Source organism: Hibiscus syriacus, unplaced genomic scaffold, assembly GCF_006381635.1.
Source record: "Hibiscus syriacus cultivar Baekdansim isolate YM2019G1 unplaced genomic scaffold, ASM638163v2 tig00002237_pilon, whole genome shotgun sequence".
Lineage (NCBI taxonomy): Eukaryota > Viridiplantae > Streptophyta > Magnoliopsida > Malvales > Malvaceae > Hibiscus > Hibiscus syriacus.
The window spans coordinates 15,254,308-15,261,493 of record NW_024061918.1 but is presented as its reverse complement, the minus strand read 5'-3'; the positions used below and the strand labels follow the sequence as shown (position 1 = coordinate 15,261,493).

At 35.4% G+C, this 7,186-nt stretch overlaps 1 pseudogene; it reads right to left on the bottom strand.

Annotated features, from left to right (window-relative positions):
- Positions 1-739: 739 nt before the first annotated feature.
- LOC120140965 lies at positions 740-6,763 on the bottom strand (annotated as a pseudogene).
- Between the last annotated feature and the right edge of the window lie 423 nt (positions 6,764-7,186).

Sequence of the window (7,186 nt, the reverse complement as noted above, 5' to 3'; positions counted from 1 at the left end):
TGTTTTACTAAAAAACATAATTTTCTTTCTTTTCTAATCCAATATAGATTTTCTTGTTGGATAACATAGTTATAATTTCTAAAGCAAACCGAAGATACGAGAAGATTATTGCCTAACATATTTATTCAAGCGAAATATGGCCTGAAAGTCCCATACTGAGTTGTCACCGATCGTTGGCCTGAGCGTGAAGTACGAAACAATACACTCATATATGACGCATCCCCTATTCCCATATTTGGTTGAAATCATCATGCATTTATCAAAGAATCACTGTTGTTGGATAGTGGGTATGGAGATGGATTAGAGAATGTACCTGAGTTAGCGGGTGTGGATTTGAAATTTTTTACCCATCATGGGTGGTGGGCGGGTGGTGGATTGAAAAATATTAGGTGGATATGGGGATGGGGGAGGGGGTATCTGCACCCGACCCGCCCGTTTGCCATCCCTAGTTTAGGCACATATCTGACAGTATGATTAGTCTTGTTCCAAGTATGTCTAGGAGTTTAAAAATATTTACAAATTATATCCCCATATCCATATCTAAATTAAGAATGCTGATCTTATATTTACGATATTGAAATGTTATCCTATCCTCAAAATTACTACCGTTCATTAAGAGTTAACAGGTTACCAAAAACCAAGCCCTTAATGGGTCGCTAGACCATTCATTCATTGATTGTATGATGAACAAAAAAATGGGGGCTACAATGGCTGCTCATTGAAAAAAGGGGGGGGGGGAATGAAAATTGCTAATAATAAAAAAATGAGTAACGCAAATGAATGACTTACATACCCGTGCGTTTACATTGTAAATGGGAAAAAGAACTTGTTAATGTTGAGGTAATGCTGGTCTTTTTTCCAACATCTCGTAATGAATAAAGAAATTATCCTGCAGTCACAAAATAATTGTCCGCAACTAGACATAGTCAATATCAGTTTTTTTTATAAAAAAAAATAAATAATTCAGAAGGAATAGGGTAGTTTCAACCTTGCGGACTGTTTCAAATGTGGTCGGATCAAAACAATGATAAAAACCCCTCTCGTAGGTGTTTGTCTTGACTAGTAACTCAACGTTGGGAACCCTTACGAACCAGCACCGGTGATCCTTATGGTAAAACCAGCCTCTATTGTAACTGCAATAATGGGTTTTAGAGGAAGGAAGAAATAAAATGATGCATTAGGAGTTCATAACGATTCATTCAAAAGAGAGCATACAGTTCATTTGCAGCATATAACTGAGCTTCATCTTTTGGCATGCTGTATTAGAAACAAACATAAAGATGGCTAAGAATAAGATCTTAAAAATGCAACTGAAAAGCCACTAATTTATTAAAACGCGCCTGTAAAATATATAGACAATGCATCCACCGTGAACTTTGAAAAATAACCTTGCTGCATGCCCCAAAAGTAAATCAGAAGTATAGAAAAAAGTATACTAATTCAGATATTCGCATCTAGTAGATTAGAAAAGTACAAAAAGAGAAACACATCTCACATGTAAATCGGGAGGTTGCTTTGCCTAATAACATTGTGGGACAGTGAACTCTGGATAACCCTTAGCCGGTTCATCAGGTCATGGAGAGCCAAATGTCTTGTAAAGATTTTCCGACGAATTCAAATTTAACCCAAGTGTTGTTAGATCAATTCCAAGAGCAAGAGAAGTCAGATCAGGATCACTCATCCTTAGCACACTTTGCAAACCAAGTAATCCAAATGGGTCAGGATTAGACTGTGCAGCCTGCATTGATTTCATCCCAGGTTCCCTAAATGACTGAACAACAGCTGACATCTGTTGAAGTCGGAATTGGGACTGGTTTTGATGCTGCTGATATTGCTGGATGAGCTGGCCATAACTCATACCAGAAACCAAATTTGAGGAATTTAGAGGTCTTAGCCCAATCCCAGGTGGCCCACTGGTCTGAACCAAAGATTAAAGAGAATGTTAGGAGTAATTCGATGTAACATCTACCAAATAAGAGAAAACATAGATAGAGAAATCAAATGCGTATATGATTTGTCCAACAAAGGAAGTCAAACCAATTTCTTCAACTATCAAAGAATCCTTCATTTCTCATGCTGTTATATGAGGCATTCTTCCAGTTTGACCAACAATGAGTCTCAATTCAATCAAGCTACTGAAACACTTTCCGAATTTGATAATTTTCAGATCAGATATGAATCTGTCCCAAGTACCATTAGAGAAAGACGATATATATTTTCCTTCTACCCTCTGTTAGCCGACTAGTTACATTTGCCAGAAACCATTTACAGCACTAGACTACCACACCTGTGAGTGGTAGCTGGAATGTGAAGATGGGAAAATATCAGAGCCATGTAAATGGAGAAGATCTTGGTTGTTTACAGGTGAAAAGGTGACTCCACTGTCACTGGCCGATGGAGCATGTTGCGGTTGCTGTTGGGGGTGATGAGAAGAATATGATCCACCCAAGTTAAATCCTGCAGGCATCCCCATCTGTGCAAAATTGCACACAAGTGGAGGCAATATATAATGAAGATGATAATCTATTTCAGAATGAAAAATAAATACTCATAAAGATGCAATTATTTATACATAAATATGAAGAAAATAAATTTCAGTTCTGAAAACATAGTGACTTAGAGACTCACAGAGAAGTGCTGAGATTGCATCATTAACACGGGATTGTCATGAAGTTGGTCTTTTTGGTGCAAATCCATTCCATAATCAGGATTACCACCTGTACAATATTGAATAATAAGGTCAAACACCTAATGACTTTAAAAACAAATAACATCAGAACTTGGTTTTAAAAGGCACAAGGCGAAAAGGCCCCTGGAGCCTAGGCGCAAGGTGCAAGCACGCGCCTTTCATTAGCGAGGTGCACTTTTATACTAAAAAACCTATAAATTTTTTATGAAACATATTTTATACTTAAAACAATATTATAAACATATCTATGCTAACAAGTTTATAAATTAATTGTATGAGTATATTTATACTCATTACCCACCGGTTAACTCCTAATATACTTGTCTACAATGTATTGATTTATACTTAAAGTTTTTAATATTTAAAACTATTATTTCATTTATTTTTAAATGAGACAAATTTATTTTATTACCAATTTAAAATTTGTAATTATTATAAAAAATAATTTTTATATTTAATAAAATTTATTAAGTAATTAATATTTAATTAATTTAAAAATTAAAATTAATTATGTATTATTAAATAATTAGATTTCTAAAAATGCATATACTTTGGGTTAAAAGCAGACAAAGGGTGGAAGAAGTTATAATGGTTTGTTATAAATAAATAAACATTAGAGTTAGACTATAAATTTGGGCTCTAGGGTTGGGCTTGTTAATGGTCAAATATTAGGGTCAAGAAATGAGAAAATGTGATAAAAGAAAGAGTTTTCTAATTTCTTCAGCAGTCTTCTTCATATTTTACTACTGCAATTTTTTTTTTTATCTTCTTTCTTCTTTAATCTGTTCTACTTATTAAAAACTTTGAAAAGAATCCAAAAGGCACTGCGCCCGGCGCCTAAAGCCCAGAGGCACGCGCCTCTTGTATCTCGCCTTGCCTCATCCCAGACGGGCGCCTTCAGTGCCTGGCTGCGCCTTTTAAAACCAAGCATCAGAACAAGGAGGTATGCTATAAAATGCATAGATAAGGCTGCCAAAAATTCAGTAGACAGCTAAAACACAAGAATGTCTGGAAAATTAAGTAGACTTAAAAATGGATTCTGAAGTACATAAGAAGTGAGAAGGGAATAAATCATTGAGTTATGTCAACCAGAAAGAAAAAAATACACAAACAAAATCTGGTCAGAGAACTTCGTGCACCTTTAAATCCTGGTCAGAACAAGGAGGTTTTGTTGAACGATGGGACTTGGACCTTTTTTTCGTAATGAACCTTAAAATGTTTAACTTAAAATGTTAAAACTTCAGCAGCAGGACAAAGACAAAATGAAAGATTTAGAAAGCATCTTTGTTCAGTTACCCAATTGTCCTTGAGGTCCTGCAGAATTAGGCCGACCAGTCAACTGAGGGAAGTCATTGTTTATGTCAAAAGGGGAATTGTCATTTGAGTTCACATCATTCAACATTCCCATAGAGCTAAGATTGTTCACAGCTTGAACATGGCTGCAGGAAAGTGGGGCCTCAGCAGTCGGATAAGAATTGCCTAACATTGACATTACCTGAGGAGATCCTGAATCCAGAAAGGGTCATTCACAGGAACAATTACAGCTAAACGTGTATCAGCTAAGAATAAGAATCAAGTTAACTTCTAACAATTACAAGTTAGAAGTTACTGGTGGAAGCTATGAAGAGCAATGCAAGAAATGAATCCAAAAACTCATCAAAAAATAAAAATATCAAGGAAGCACATCACTCATTAACCTATTCTGCTTTCTGCTGAGGGCACACATAAACAGTGATCTTGTTTTCAAGATGACATGTAGGGGTAATTGTTCACAATAACGTACCTTTAGGAAGCACCCCACTCATCAACCTATTCTGACCCTGCAGACTTAAACTTCCAGATCCACCATTGGCACTTAAATTCAGGCGAGAAGCAAGAGCAGGTATAGATAATCCTCCACCAGAGCTTATGCTCCTTCCAATGTTGCCCCCACCAACCATGTTCCCCATAGAACTTGTTATCCTAGGAACTGTATTTCCCAAAATTGGGGAAACTCCCAACCCTGGAACAGCATTTCGGTTACCAATTGCTGCAGAAGTTGGGAGAATTCCAGGTAACCACCAACTTCATGCGAACCGCCATGAGATAACTGCAAAAGGGTGTCCAGAAAAAAAATGAAATACGTATTACAAGAATGTAAGATTTAATTCCCTTCAATTTTCTTTCCATGTGCGTTTTTCCTAATGACAAGCAAGAAGGGAGAGAAAACATGTACAGTTTCTACTACTGCAACCAAAGAAATCACATCATAATACAATGGAAATATTAGAAGTACCTGAGAAAGAGCAACAGGGAGATTATTTGACAGAAATCTTCCCCCAGAAAGGTTCTCAGTAGGTTGTTGAACCCCACCAGTTGGAATATTACCTAACGTAGAGTTTCGTGAAGTGAGAGTACCAGGCATGCTGGGAACATTAAAGCTACCATGAATACTATGCAGGCCCTGAATAGTTCCTGCAAAAACAAACAATAGAGTAGCATGAATTCAGGACATCAATGAGCAGATATCCTGGAAGATTTGATGCTGATCCATTGACAGAAGACTGCAATCAGATGCAAGGTATAATTTCCAGTTAATAGATAGTTATGTGATTCCAAAATATGACGAACAATCAACTAAGACTACAGAGAATCAGAGATAGACCATAAAGGTAAGAAGATTCTAGACATTTCACCATCAATGATCTATAACGGAAAACTAGCATTTCAATCAATTGAATTTTAATGGTGAAGCAATGATCAGAAATCAGCAAGTTAAACACACACACACATATATACATCAGCATGGCAGAACATGTTGAAAACAAAACACATACAAAAAATAATAAACATATAAAAGCAACAGATCCAATATGCAAAATCTACAAATGAAAAATAACTGATATTAGTTATCCTCAGCACAAAGAACTAAGTTCACCTACAGAAGCCACATACTTTCATTTAGACAAAACAAAAAAGGCCAAAATCCAGAATGATGCTAAAAAGAGAACTCCAAATAATTATTCAGTTGAATTAACAATACATTAAGTAACCCCGACATTGCACAAGTGTCAATCATTCCTTGATGGGAAGCAGCCTTCAATGTCTTGAGTATAAATAAGCACAATCCTGATTTGAGAAGCTCCTAGAGTGATTATAGCCTGAAAAGAGCAACAAAATCGTAGGAAATTAACCCCAAAGTGATCAAACGGTGGAAATGAGTGAATCAAACCCAATGTTATCAGCAAAATCCACTCAAAATAGTCGATGCTAGTAGAAAAATAACCTAATTTATTTCCTGCTACTTAGGAAATGTTATTACACTGAGAAATGACGTCCAGATAACATTTGCAACACTGCAAAAGGACTTTCACCATTCTTTCCCCAAATGAATTGATACCAAAGTGTAAAAAAGGAAAACAAAGGCCCTATCGCATATATTTGAAACTCTGATGGCCTTCAAAACTTCCTCTATAGTTCTATGTACTGAAAGTTGAAATTAAGAAATTAGAAAAACAATTAACTTAGAAAACTTATTTCTCGAGCTAGAATTCATCACGTTCAAATAACATCAATATCCACATTCCAAAGGACTCAAACTATTATACATGTCAGTTCAGTGGAGTTAATCGAAAGGTCGGTTTCCACAAATTTTCACGGTTACTTTTCCGTAGTCAATCCGCGGCTTAAAAGCAGTCTCCATCCTCCGATTAAATCCTTACAAAAACTATTCGGAAAAAACAAACATAAAAATCGAAATTCACAAAAACTAATCTAAACTTTTCCTAAGAAAACGAACCCAATAAATATTATTAAAAGAAAAGAAAAGAAAAGGAAAAAGAAAGATGAACTCAGTGCGCTTTGAGATCGAATCTCAGACGAGTCAAGATCGACTCACAAGGAGTGAGAGAATTACCTGCATGGAACTCAACAAGCGTGAGAGATCATAAAATTTTCCTTTTTTAAAAAGGAAATTCCGTGTGCTGAGTCAAAGAGCGAGCTTTTACCTTTTTGTTTGGGTCTTACCCTAAATCGAATAAAATGTAAAGGAAAACTAAACAGAAAAGACGGTAAGGTAGGGGAATGAGAAATGAGCCTATCGTCTTCTTCTTAATTTTTTTGGAAGATACTAACTTACCTTTAAATAATTAAAAAAAACATTATTGTTTTTAAGGTTCATGGGCTGAAGATAATATTTTATAAATAAAAAAAATTATTGAGAGTTTGATTCATCTATTAAAAAAATTATTGGGTTGCCTTTTGAGTGATAAGCGTAATGGAAATGGGGGAAGTATTGCTTGCGTGTGCTAAAGTAGTTTTGTTAATTATAGATGTCAAATTTATTAACTGCCTGATTGGTAGATATCTTTGTTTTTTTTTATGGGTTTAGTTAGAGGTTCATTTTCGACTTATATGTTTTTTGGGTATTTATTTTATACATGTAAAAATCAATTTTATAAACAACTACTCTAAAGCATAAATAACCTTGATCGCCTCCTTTGATGAAATCTTGGATAT